Source organism: Clupea harengus, unplaced genomic scaffold, assembly GCF_900700415.2.
Source record: "Clupea harengus unplaced genomic scaffold, Ch_v2.0.2, whole genome shotgun sequence".
NCBI classification, from domain to species: Eukaryota; Metazoa; Chordata; class Actinopteri; order Clupeiformes; family Clupeidae; genus Clupea; species Clupea harengus.
In genome coordinates this window covers 8,266-22,709 of record NW_024880111.1, presented here as the reverse complement: position 1 = coordinate 22,709, position 14,444 = coordinate 8,266, and the positions used below count along the sequence as shown (strand labels likewise).

General features: G+C 42.4%; 1 long non-coding RNA gene across 1 annotated transcript; it reads right to left on the bottom strand.

Annotated features, from left to right (window-relative positions):
• Window positions 1-4,068: 4,068 nt before the first annotated feature.
• LOC122131293 lies at window positions 4,069-14,120 on the bottom strand. The gene is made up of 3 exons (XR_006152056.1): window positions 13,953-14,120; window positions 13,162-13,208; window positions 4,069-4,306 (listed from the first exon to the last, which is right to left on the bottom strand). It is a non-coding gene; the product is annotated as an uncharacterized LOC122131293 (long non-coding RNA).
• Window positions 14,121-14,444: the final 324 nt, after the last annotated feature.

Here is a 14,444-nt window from a genome sequence, read left to right as displayed (position 1 = left end):
TAGCTGCTGTCTTTACTAACGTGAAGCTGATTTTTTTCACTCAGACTTCAGGGTGAGATTGGCCTGGGACACATCAGTGGTTGCTGCAAATAATGCTGGGATGTTTTCAATGCCCCACAAATTAGCCAACTTCAACACACTACTGAACATATGACACATGGGACACAGGGAATGAAAACAAACTTTGCTGAATTTGACACCCTTAGCTGGTTGTGTGCTACCAGGGAGAGGGACCATGAGGTTTCATTTCCCTTGAGTTCTCTTTCATTTCCTTTAAAAATATGTTTTCATATAGCCTACCTCATTGTTTTATCTTTGTACTTTGAAAACCTGATGATTTTATGACTATCTTTTTTGTTTTGCTGCCTCTGCCTTTGTAACATGGATTTTGAAAAAAAAACACAGGCCTACAGTTAGTTAAAAAAAAAAAAAACATACAGTTAAATTCACGTAAATCTCCCACAACACCAGTATTTTACAATATATCTTTTAAAAATATGTTATTTTAGTTAGAATACTGCTGAGCTGTAGCATACTTTAGTGTGTGTCTATCATGCGTGGATTTTGCAGTTATGGAAATGTGACGTGCTATGGACAATTTTTTCCTTTGTCATGAATCTTCGCATTGATAACATGTTTCTAACTTGAAAAATGTTATTTAATTGTGTTAAATTGTGAGTCAGACCGTTGCACATCCAAATAGGAGCCCATCGTGACCTTTAACCCTTTTGTCTCCATTGGTTATGGCTACCACTACCCCAAAGATATTCACATCAAAATAGAGCTGCTGCTAGTATCCTGTTAAATACAGTCTGACAGAAATACATGACACCCCTTATTTTATCACTATGGAAGACTGAATTTGACTGAGTGTGAACGAAAATGTGTCATCTATCCCCAATGTTGTTTTTCGTATGTGAAAGAGAGAGAGAGAGAGAGAGAAAGAGAGATAGAGAGAGAGAGAGAGAGATAGAGAGAGAGGGAGAGAGAGATATAGAGAGAGAGATAGAGAGAGAGAGAAAGAGAGATAGAGAGAGAGATAGAGAGAGATAGAGAGAGAGAGAGAGAAAGAGAGATAGAGAGAGAGAGAGAGAGAGAGAGAGAAAGAAAGAGAGAGAGAGAGAGAAAGATAGAGAGAGGGAAAGAGAGAGAGGGAAAGAGAGAGAGAGAGATAGAGAGAGAGAGATAGAGAGAGAGAGATAGAGAGAGAGAGACCCATTCACACTTTAGGGTTACTGTGCGTGTTACTAACTACCAGGTGGAACAAATGCATTGGAGCACAGAGGCTTGAGCTGAATATCCTGATATGGTGACAGAGCACAGAAGTGTGTTTTCATCTCATCCCAGTGAGGTCATATGGTGCTCATCCTGCTCTTGTGTTCTCCATCCCAGTGAGGTCACATGCAAGTTCGTTGTCAAATCCTGTATCAGGAAGTGAACACCACCTCAGCTTCAGTTTAAGTGACACGCCGCTAGTGCATTTCTAACCATGTTTTTCTCCCATTTTGTTTCATGCATGTGTGATGTATGTGCATGTTTTTGTGTTTCTTTATTAATTAATGTTTGTGGGGGGAAAAGCAATGATTATTTTAACAGCCAATTAGATTTCTCTTTGCCAGACTAGCCATCCTGTCACAGAAAAAGCCTCATACAGAGTCTCTCTTCACCTGTTGGTAGGGGCTGCCTCCCATGAACGTATTTCTTATCTCTCTTTATTCAGGGTGAGATTGGCCTGGGAACCATAACTTTTTAATGTTATTATTTTCGGTAGGAGGATGTTTAGTCTTGATGGAAAATTCACAGTAGTTACTATTTCAAAGCATACATGTTGAAATCTATATTGAGGAAATACATTTAATGCGGGCCGACATTAAATCATTAATATTAATTACTGTTCAGTCACAGGAGTGTAATAGTACCATGGGCAAAAATAGCTGATCTTGTCATGAATGTTTATCACTTTTTCATCAGCGTTAATCTCTTTCTTTTTAAAATCTTTCTCCATAGAAGATGAGATGAAAAGTGTTTGCAGTCTCCTTACTTTAGGGGTGTCAGCAGCACACACACATCCTCTCTCTGTCTTAGGTCTGTCTTTTCCCAAAATGGCCATCCTTGTACAGATGCCTCATTAACTCTTCACCTGCCTCTCCTAAAGTGAAGCTGATATCTCAGACTTCAGGGTGAGATTGGACTGGGACACATCAGTGGCTGCTGTGTTCTGTAGTCTGGGCCGTCATGTGTTTGCAGTCCCCTTACTTTAGGGGTGTCAGCAGCACACACACAAACCCATCCTCTCTCTGTCTGAGTGACTCTAGAGTGCCCTCTATCTGCCCCCCCCCCCCCTCAGATCACATGGCAGGAGGATGTAGACGCTACCATCCTCACCCCACTGTTCCCCCTCCTCTGCCCCCACATGGATCAAGACATGGCAGGGAGATGCAGGTGCTACACCCACTACACATCCCTCCCTGCAGGGATCAAGACTGACCACTGGCAGTAGATGCTACCCCTGCCACACATCCTGTGAGGATCAACAGCAGCAGCTGCAGACAGAGGCACACAGACACTGATATGAACTAACTCTTCCCTCTCAGACAGAGGCACACAGACACTGATATGAACTAACTCAACCCTCTCAGACAGAGGCACACAGACACTCATATGAACTAACTCTTCCCTCTCAGACAGAGGCACACAGACACTCATATGAACTAACTCTTCCCTCTCAGACAGAGTGGAGGTGTTGGTGCTGTTGGCCATGAAGAAATGATGCACACACACACACACACACGCTACAGTGTTGCATTGTAATCTTAGTTATTATGTTACTGCAATGCACTCATGTGGAAATATGACCAGGTAATGCATGTCAAATAATGTATATGTTTGTGAAAAAATAAACAAATTCATACACTTTGTTTTGTTATGGCTTTGGAGAGAAAAAAAGTCAATCAACTCAAAAATGAAGACACATCCATCACCATAAAGCCATTCCCAAGTTATATTCTCCAAAAAAATGTTTTGTATTTATTTAGACATTTTATTTCAGGAAAAAAGAGCATGTTTTTATTGTCCAGTGTGCAGAACATGATGTGATTTACTCGACTCTTCAGTGTGTCCAGAACATCACTCTTCACTGCTGTGAGGTTCTGTCTTACTTCTCTTCATTTTCACCAGTCTGCTTGTGCAGAACAACAGATACACAGATGACAGGAACCACACACACACATTACACAATAACTATACCTGACACACACACACACACACACACAATAACTATGCCTGACACACACATTACACAATAACTATGCCTAACACACACACCCACTGTTAAAGGGATACATGTTGAAGGTCTTTAGGCACAAAAAGGCAGCATGGAGACTAAAATTCAGTGGCTTGCAATTTATTCGACCATCACCTGGGGGTTTGGAGTATCAATGTGCAAAAACAAAGAGAAAGAAAAGAAACAAACAGACTGATAATATAACTTCGTCTAACAGCTGAATATGCACAGCCACTACAATAGCTTGGGACAGATGCAGCAAATAACTAAACCTTAAGGAGAGCAGAATACATCATGTTGTTGCTGCTATTCTTGTAACCCACATATTAAATTCTGAAAAATGGACAAAATATACAAAAAAGCAATATCATCAAAGTAGTGGTGTAAACAGAATACACATATCACCATTTCCATAGCATCACAGCATCACACTTGTGTATGAATAGGAGTGGGTGACTCCTGTGTTCCTGCAGCATGGGGAGGTCATGTGATCTGGCACAGAGACACTTGAGGAGTTGTAACCCCAAACCCTAAACCCAGGATAGAGGGGCTCAGTGAATGTGGAGTGGAACGTGTGCAGGTGGGTGAGTGTGTCAGAGGAGACGCTGTAGAAGGACAGAGAGCCGGCCGGCCAGTCCAGGTACACTCCTACTGTGCTGGAGTGGGAGGAGGGGACAGGTATGTGAGTGTCTTTATTATTGTGCCAGACAGAGTAACGGTCATGAGAGCAGTACAGACTCCAGGACTTGTCATTTTGTCCCAGTTTGATGTTATTACCCCTCCCTTTCCTCTGGATGCTTTTATATGCCACTCCTATATGAGCCTCACCCCCACTCCACTCAGCCTCCCAGTAGCAGCGTCCAGACTGACCCTCTCTACACAACACCTGCCACCAGCAGTCAAATCTCTCTGGGTGGTCAGGATACGGCTGCTCCTTATCCACACTTGTCACCTTTCTGTTCCCCTCAGAGAGAGAGAGACGTCTGAATGCTGTGTTTGGGTCCAGTGTGAGCTCACAGGCATCTGCAGACAAGAGAAGAGGAGAGAGGAGAGAACAACATCATCAGAATATGGGGAGTGACAGCTGCTGCTGCTGACTGACTAACACACACACACACACACACACACACACACACACACACACACACACACACACACACACACACACACACAGAGAGACACACACACACACACACACACACACACACACACACACAAACACACACACAAACACACACAAACTGTCATCAAAGACGATTTTAAGGCCGAGATGGCCGTCAAGACACCTCCCCATAGAACCATAAGCTCTCACCAAGTAGACTCGCCCAACAAACATACATGGATACCATTACCATGAACATGCACAAGAGGTCCAAACACAAGCTGCACTTGAACACACAAAACTAGTAACAAGTGACCCACACAAAGTGGAGCACAACGGTCACAAACGGATTATTCACACAGTTACTACTACCACAGTAGCAACACACAAACCCAACAAAACGTGCACTGTTGTCACCACAACAAAAAGGTCACACACACAGTGGTCCCATACCACAACATGTTACTAGAGTCTACCAAGTTCAATGCAGCACGAACAAACACACGTGACCAATCAAGATTGGAAAAACCACACCCACAATCACAACTAGTGTGGCTCACTACCACACAAACTAAATGATTGCCTTCACCTGGCTAATAACAGTCACCTGTGATTTACAATGGGGCTGACATCTCCACAACACTTAAATGGTCACCGAACACACAAAACTCACCTCATGAACATTCCCATCTAGGTAATCTAAAAATGCACGAAGTGGGCAAGTCCACACACACACACACACAGTTGCAACACTCAACACACAGGGTTGCTCACCAAAGGTATATAGCCTTCCTGCCATGAACACCAAACCCATCAGAAGCCAATAGTTTAAGAGCCCCATGCTCATACACTACAAAGGCTTACCACAAGCCAGATAAAAACAGCTACTGAAAGTTCAGCATGCAGGCCCGAGAAATATGCCAATGAACAAACCCTATCAAACTCAAGTGTCACTAGTTCTAAATTATGTTACGACCCGGCTCGTGAGTCGCAACATAATTTTGAGACAGACCACAGAGTTGTACAAAAATAGCATTTATTTCTATAACACTAAAACACAGCGTAAAATAGTAAGTGCCAAGCACCAAAACCCAATAGTGTGCACACCAGCATCAAAGGGCAGAGGGCAAACTGCCTGGCTTTTATCCACACCTCCCCAGGTGTAGACAATCAGGCTAATTACGCCCCTCTACACCCCTACTGGCTTTGCGGTGGCAGTGCAACAGCTTTTAGGTGGTGAATGGGCATAATTAGCCTGATTGTCCACACCTGGGGAGGTGTGGATAAAAGCCAGGCAGTTTGCCCTCAGAAGGAGGCCTTGCATGCTCACCAGGCGTTTGATGCTGGTGTGCACACTATTGGGTTTTGGTGCTTGGCACTTACTATTTTACGCTGTGTTTTAGTGTTATAGAAATAAATGCTATTTTTGTACAACTCTGTGGTCTGTCTCAAAATTATGTTGTGACTCACGAGCTGGGTCGTAACACACACACACACACACACCCTCTCTCTATTTCACATTCATATTCTATATTCACCAATACACATACACACAACTTCATATTCAAATCACAACACACACCTACATTCTTAAAACACAACTCAACAGTACATACAAACACACACACACACACACACACACACACACACACACACACACTACTTCACACTCCAAACTGAGCACACCAATAAACACACACACACACACACACACACAAAACACTATACCACATTCCAAACACAGCACACCAATACACAAAATCACACAGTACACCAATACACACACAAACACGCACACACACCACTACATATTACAAACAAAGCACACAAATACACACACATATACAAACACAAACAAAATACAACTACATATTCCAAACACAGACAGAGAGAGAGAGTACATTCCAAATGTAGCACACCAATACACACACACACACAAACACACTACATTACAAACACGTGAAGAAACAGACACAACTAGACATTATAAAAACAGCACACACACACACACACACACACACACACACACACACACAAAAACACACCACTACCCACTCCAAACACAATACACCAATACACACACCCACACACACTACATTCCAAACACAGCACACCAACACACAAACCCACACGCCCATCACACCAATGCACACACACACACACACACACACACGCACAACAACACACAAACCCACACACACGCCCAACACACACTCACACACAAAACACACAGGCACACTATATTCCAAAACACAGCATACCAATACGCAAACACACACAAGCACACACTCACTCACACAAAGATTCCAAACACAGGATGCAAATACACACACACACACACACACACACACACAACTACACATTCCTAACCCAGCACAACAATACACAGACACACTACATTCCAAATACAGTACGCCAATACACACACACCCAACCTCGCATTCCAAACACAGCACAGCATTACACACACACACAACCTCACATTCCAAACACACCACACCACACCAAACCAGTCTGGATTCAAAAGCGGTCACTCCACCGAAACAGCCCTGTTGTCTGTAACGGAGGCCTTAAAAACAGCTAGAGCAGCAGCTCAATCCTCGGCTCTCGTCCTGCTTGACTTATCAGCTGCGTTTAATACAGTCAACCACCGCATCCTTCTGTCCATACTGTCAAGTATGGGCATTTCTGGCAATGCGCACTCCTGGTTTGAATCCTACCTCACTGGGCGCTCGTTCAACGTGTCTTGGCAAGGTCAGCTGTCTGTACCTCACCTCCTCACCACTGGGGTGCCCCAAGGCTCGGTGATGGGACCACTTCTCTTTGCCATTTACACCACCTCGTTGGGCCCTATCATCCGCTCGCATGGGTTTTCCTATCACTGTTATGCCGATGATACTCAACTGTTTCTGTCTTTCCCTCCTGAGGACACCACGGTCTCGGCGCGGATCTCGGACTGTCTGGCTGATATATCCACTGTGGCATCACGATGGGCCAGCTGGCAGAGGGGTGTGGTGTTCGTGTGGAGGTCTGGCTGCCACACCACAAGATGGCTGCCAGTGGCACTACATCTCCCAGAATGCAGCAGAACCCAACCAGGTGTAGTTGCTTAAGGCACCTGATGGACGAAGCATTTAAGACAGGTGGTGCCTGTTGTGAGAGAGCGAGCCACGAGAGCAGGAAGAGCCAGAAGGGAGAACAGAGAGCACTTGACGTGCGGGTGAAGCCGTTGTGGAAACGCTTGCTGAAGCGCTTGCTAAGCCGCATCCGGAAGGGGGAAGGCTAGCCCCAAGCCGGGAAGGACCTGGACGGAGGAACTTTAAGCTGCAACTACAGTGGGTGGGATGTAAGTGAGGAGCAACTTTATGAAGCCTATGTTTTTTTCTTTGAAGAACTTTTATGTTTGCTTCCTGAAAGACTTTGTGTTGGTGAATAAACCTGATCCTCGTTTGAAAGCACTTTTGCCTGCTCTGTCCTGTTAATTACGCACTGCCCTACACCCAGCTTAGTGGTAAAGCCTCTCATGATACCACACCACATGGATGAAAAATCACCACCTTCAGCTGAACCTGGCCAAAACGGAGCTGATGGTCTTCCCAGCCAAACAGGTCATCCACCATAACATCAATATCAATATTGACTCAAAATCAGGCCGTACCTAACCCAGTATGCCACCCAGCTGCTGGTGCAAACCTTGGTGAGTTCCCGCCTGGACTACTGCAACGCCCTCCTAACAGGCCTGCCGGCTTGCGTGGTGAAAGCACTTCAGATGATCCAGAACGCGGCGGCGCGTCTGGTGTTCAACTAACCGAAAAGGGCACACGTCACCCCGCTACTCATTGAGCTCCACTGGCTGCCAGTAGCTGCTCGCATTAAGTTCAAGTCACTTATGCTTGCCTACAGAGTGCTTGCTGGTTCTGCTCCCACCTACCTAAATGCTCTTGTAAGGGCAAATGTTAAACCCAGGACGCTGCGCTAGTCTAGTGAGCGTCGTTTGGCACTGCCGTCTGTGCAAGCACGGCAATCCAGACTATTCTCATTTGTAGTTCTACGTTGGTGGAACGAACTGCCTAGTACTACCAGAGCAGGGGTGTCCCTCTCTACCTTCAAGAAGCTTTTGAAGACCCAACTCTTCAGAGAGCACCTCCCTTCCTAACTGGCACCTGACTAGCGCTTAACTTGCACTTCAGCAGTTACATTCCTGCACTTCTTTTTCCTTTTTTCTAGGTCGTTGTTTTCTAATTCTCATGTAAAGTAGTATTTATTGTTACACCATGCTTTTTATTGCTCTTAGCTTGACTGTTCTCTCCCTTGTACGTCGCTTTGGACAAAAGCGTCTGCTAAATGACTAAATGTAAATGTAACATATACACACACGAGGGGTAGCCAGTGAGAAGGGTGATAAAACATCAGCAAGGGCAGGGGTTGAAGATTTAGTTTTAGAAATGAGCTCTTGCACTGGAAGTCTTGTGAAAAACAAAACATATGTATGTGTCACATGTCAGTCTAGGGAATTATTGTTGTTTATTAATTTGTGTAGTCATGTGTTTGTTGTATTATAATTGTGTGTGTTGTGTATCCTGTGTCTGATTTGGTTGGGTTATGTGGCGATAGGCTGGGTCTATACCATGTGCTTCATTTTGCCCAGGAACTGTGTGCAAACAAGTGTGTGTGTGGCGGCCGGCCCTCTAGAATAAAATTGCTAAACTTTATTCGTGTTGTGTGTTTCAGAGGGGTCTGAATCAGTGTAAATATTTAGGTCGCAGTGACGACATATTCACTATATGGGAAAAGTATAAACTTTATAACAACATCTTTCTCTCCCTGTTCTGATGGGAAGGCATTCTTGAAAGTGGTGGTTTCTCATGACATTTGAATCAGCCTTGCATTTCCCCCAGTCCATGTATATATAGAGATGATTTGTGAGAAGTGACCAAGGGGAGTTGGAGAAATGAGAGGAATGATATGAAAAATGTCTTAATCAATCATCATCATCATTAGAGTTTAAATAATTCTTTATTCAGAGAAGAGAGGAGTTAAAATATGAGATATTTTTATCTTGTGGTATATGATTATCACGCCAGCGCTGAGCCCTGCTCCTGCCACGCCCTGCTCCTGCCACACCCCCTCCTGATTCACCTTCCCAGTCCCCTGATTGGCTGATTACCTGCACCTGTCACTCTCTCCACTATATAAACTCCTCAATCCCCTCACTTCCCTGTCTGGCCTCGTTTTACAGTTTTTCACAATTGCTAACACACGTTTTTCAAAACAATAACGGCTTTCTCAAAACTGAACACAGAAAACTGAAAACCTCTCACACAAAGAGCTAAACCTGACACTCCCTTTGCAAGATGACTCTTTGCCATCAAATCTCTTAACTGTTCACAAAATGGAACTCGTGTTTTCATTTGGTACACACAGCCATTTTTTCAAAAGACACACACATACATTCATTGAGTACACACAACTAAGCATTTGCTGCACACTACCAAGCATTTACAGCACACGGAAGGGCAAAATTGAAAACACAATCATCGAATTGGAACACACCATACGAATGACAATGACTCTGGAGAATGAGCCATTTCTCCTTTTGTAAAATGTCTCAGTGTAGGCCTATTTTTTTCATAGTCAAACAGCACACAAATATGCAGCAAAAAAAGGTTTATTCTGGCACACAGAGACAACAGTACAATACTGTAAACCGGCCTGCTCAATGATGGCAGCAACTGTGAAGCGGCTGAGGTTAGGTTGGACCCTCTGGCCAGCCTCCCTCATGCTCAACCCATGGTTGAGAACATGGTCTACAACAGTTGCCCGGATTTCATTTGAGATCACCATTCTCCTTCTTCTCTCTCCTCCTTCTCCTTCTTCTCCTTGTCCTTCTCCTCCCCCTTGTCCTCCGTCTCCTCCTCTGCCTCCTCTTCCTCTCCCTCCTCCTTCTTCTTGTCCTCCTCTTCTTCCTCCTCTTACTTCTCTCTGTCCTCTGCTTCCTCTTCCTCTCCCTCCTCCTTCTTGTCCTCCTCTTCCTCCTCCTCCTCTGCCTCCTCTTCCTCCTCCTCCTCTCACTCTTACCCCTCTCCTTCTCTGGTTGTCGTTATCTGCCACGTTCTCCATTGCTCATCAAACAAAACAGAGGCTCAAGGCACTTTTATGCTGCAGTCCTGATTGCAAATTGCTCAACAGACTTGAATGTTTAGAGATTTGACTATTTGTGTGTTGTAGGTTGATGCTTTGAGATTTTACTTGAGATTTTACTTGTGCAACAACTGAACATTGTGTGTTGTGTTTTGACAACAAGGTGATGTGTAATTGACATCAGAGTGTTAACAAAGAAAATCAGAGTCTAATGCAGATAAGGCAGTGTGAAGTAGTGCCAAATTGGGTTGAGCGATTGGTACATGAAGTGAAGGTTGTGCAAATTGTGCCGAATTTTCGCTTTTTGGGTGTTAACAACTGTGAAAAACTGTAAAAGGACTGAACTCCAGAAGATTTAAGCTCCGGACTCTTCAACTCCTGCGATCGTTCCTGTCTTCCTCCCTGACTTACAGGTCATTCTAATTATCTGCGTCCTCTCCCTAGCTCCTGTGTTCCAGCGTTCCCGTTCCTTGTTTACCTTATTTTTTCCCTATTACAGTTTTTCTCGATTGCTTTGGCACATTTTTCCATTCACTGTTTACTTTTTCAAAACAGCTCACACACAGCCCTTAACAGAAGATGAAATAACCAAAACACTATTTGATGTTTGCAGAATGACACCACCTTCTCAAAAGTTATCACACACCCATCAAAACCAAACATTTCCATCAAAACCTACAATTTGTGCTCAATTGAAAATGTATGTTTTCTCATTTATATAACAATGGATAACAAAATTCAAACTACAGCTATCAATATCAACCTCCGAATCCATCACTTCAACTTTTGTGCAACACCCTCACAGCATTGACTATTTTACCACTGACAACATACTACAATTTGGGTTTTGTACTGAGAACTCTTGACAATATACTGTCAGAAAGTATTTGAAATCTGATAATTTGTATACATAAAATATTGTAGTTCTGTTTTTGTATTGCTAAATACTGTAAAAGATATTCTAAACAAGGACCTGTCAACACCATTGATTTTACATTTGTTCTACTGTGTATAAAATGGCAAAGATTCTGACACAAAAATATTTACTGCAGTAATTTTTCCACATTAGATTGGATACTGTAAGAAGTCAAAATGACAGGTTTCAATATACAGTAAAAAGGTCAAATCTGTTCTGCAGTGAACAGTCTCCCCCTGCCACCAGTGTGGGCCAGTGTGTACCTCAGCAAGGACTAGGACGAGACCATAGTAGAAATAGAGGGGCCCCTGTGTGGCATTCATGTAAGATGCTCTAATGAAATTAGGGCAACAGTCATTAATCACGTAGTCAATCAAGGGTTCAGCCAAACTTGAGCCGTCATACTGTCACATCAATTGTTTGTACGTTCGGCAATGACAATGACACTTTGCTGGCCTTTACAGTCAATTTACTGTACTGTGTTTCATTGTATTTGCACTCTTGGTAACAACCATTTCTATACTTTTGTAAAGTGTGTTGCCACAATACAATGTAGTACTGTAGTTTCACTAAAGTAATTTACAACATGTACGGTAGAATTCTGATTACTGTATATTTACAGTATTTACAGCCCATTGTACTATTTTTGATGGCGGCCTCCTCGATCCATGCTTGGCATCAAAATCAATCTATTGACCTCTTTTAGAGGTTGAGAACTACTTGATTAGTTGTGCACAGAGTTCACACAGGTGCTGATGATATTTAGAATATAGAGAGCAGTTTCAGTAGGATGCTACTAAGTGTCTGCAATGTGTTGACATGGTTATTCAATAAGGTTTTGTGTCTTTCTCTGAGAAGTGTGTTAACTGTTTTAAAAAGTGTGTTAAAAGTCAAAGAAATTTGTGTGAAAGCATTGAGAAATAGTTAACCCATTCGCCAGAGAAGACTCTTGCTGTGCAAAGAAGATGTGAGCATTAGATTAAGTTGACCCATGATTCGCTAAATGTGTGTAAGCAATCGAGAAAAACTGTAAAAACCTCCTGAGCTATGTGTTTTGTTGGTCATTGTGCCTATGGACTTTATCTTCTGAGCATTATTTTTGTGTTCTCCCTGTTATTTCCCATGTTTCCCCCTGTACTGGCTGTTTCCAATAAAATCAATCCATTCAGGTCTCTGAGTCGCTTGAAGACCGTGACAATGATGATATGAATTGCTCTCACGAAACATAGTAGCTCATAGTTGATGCACTGATGTGAAGTCATAGAGCTGACTTTTTTTTTACACCAATGAACAATTTTGGGTAGAAGTAATCTATTTACATCGCATTATCTGTGCTTTCCCAAATAACACATTTGGATGCATCCCCACCCCTTACTGTCCTCTGAGGAGTGTTAAAAATGCTTTGTAAACATCTTAATCTTACTTTCTAGATTTCTTAAGAGCTGAACACTTCCCAAATTATTTGATATTGGAAATAAAAGCCTTGGGCTCATTAATTGCTGTGACCCTGGCACACACACAGATACACACAGGCACACACAAACACACACACACACACACACACCCATCCATTGGTGTGCATCATTGTGAAGTGTGCAGTGGTAACAGCTACAACAGGCATAAAACTCAGTGAAGACAGACTACAGACTGAACACACAGAACATATGTCTGTGAATGATCCCAATTCATACAGTTACTGAATTAACCATTAAGACTTACATCTCAGCAAACGTGGTCGAGCTCTGCTTACTGAAGCATGGTCAGTTCTGTAACAGAAACACAGTCACACATATACTCTTCTAAAACAGATAAGATCTGTCATTTTTTTCATTTGAATAGTTAATAGTATAGATAGATAACTACATGATTAAATGATAATTTAAGGAAAGATACATATGTATTCTTGTAAGAAGAATGATATTTCTGATAAATCTAATTAAAATGGCTATATGAGCAATGGTGAATATTTGATTGCATTGAATGCCGCTGTATTTTGCACTGGTGCTCTTAGTTTAATTATGTGAAGGAAGGCAGTCAGGTTAAGATGGACCTTGACCTTTGACACCAGAGAAACAAGGACAAAGGAACAAAGGAATCAGGAAGATGTAGAGTAAATATAGTTCTTTATGCCTATTTTGCCAATTTCTTGCCTAATTGGGACTAGTTTTTACCTATACCAACTGCCTATTCATTGACTAATCCCTTTGCTACCATATCATTTATTTGGACTTCTGGATTCCTTTGGAGTCCACTTACCTGCCTGCCACCTTCCCTGCCTGACCTCTAATCCTCGCATTATTTATCTGGACCACTTTGCAAAAGGGACAGTTTAAATTCATATTTGCAATATTGGACACTGTGTCAAAGAAGTGACCTACATCTAAGTTGATAAAGTAGCTATTTAAATACATCTTCAATCATACATCACTACACTAGGTATGAAGAAACTGATTTGATCTCACACGAATAATGCAGAAAAGTAAAATATTGGGATTTCTTTCTTCGCTTACTTAAGCTTCTCCAGTTTACAGACAGGATCCTCCAGTCTAACAGATAACAGCTTCAGTCCTGATTTTCCGGGATAATTGTAGCTCAGATCCAGCTCTTTTAGGTGGGAGGGGTTTGAAGAAAGAGCTGAAGCCAGACAAATACAACCCTTTTCTGAGATGAGACAATCAGAGAGCCTAAGAGAGAGAGAGAGAGAGAGAGAGAGAGAGAAAGAAAGTAATACAATTTGTTATGATCCAAAAACTAGTCAGGGACAGTTCTAAAATGGAGACAGAGATAGTACACACTACTTTGTTCTCCAAGTTAAACTGAAAACTCTCCTTATCAGCATAATAGCTCTTCAGTACCTAAATTACTTCATTGTACACGCAGTCATTACTGAAAAAAATATTTGTATAAAAAATAATACAAATTTAAATATAATAATAATAATTCATTTTATTTGTTATGCACTCTTTATTCAAAAGAATCTCAGAGTGCCAACATATTAGAAA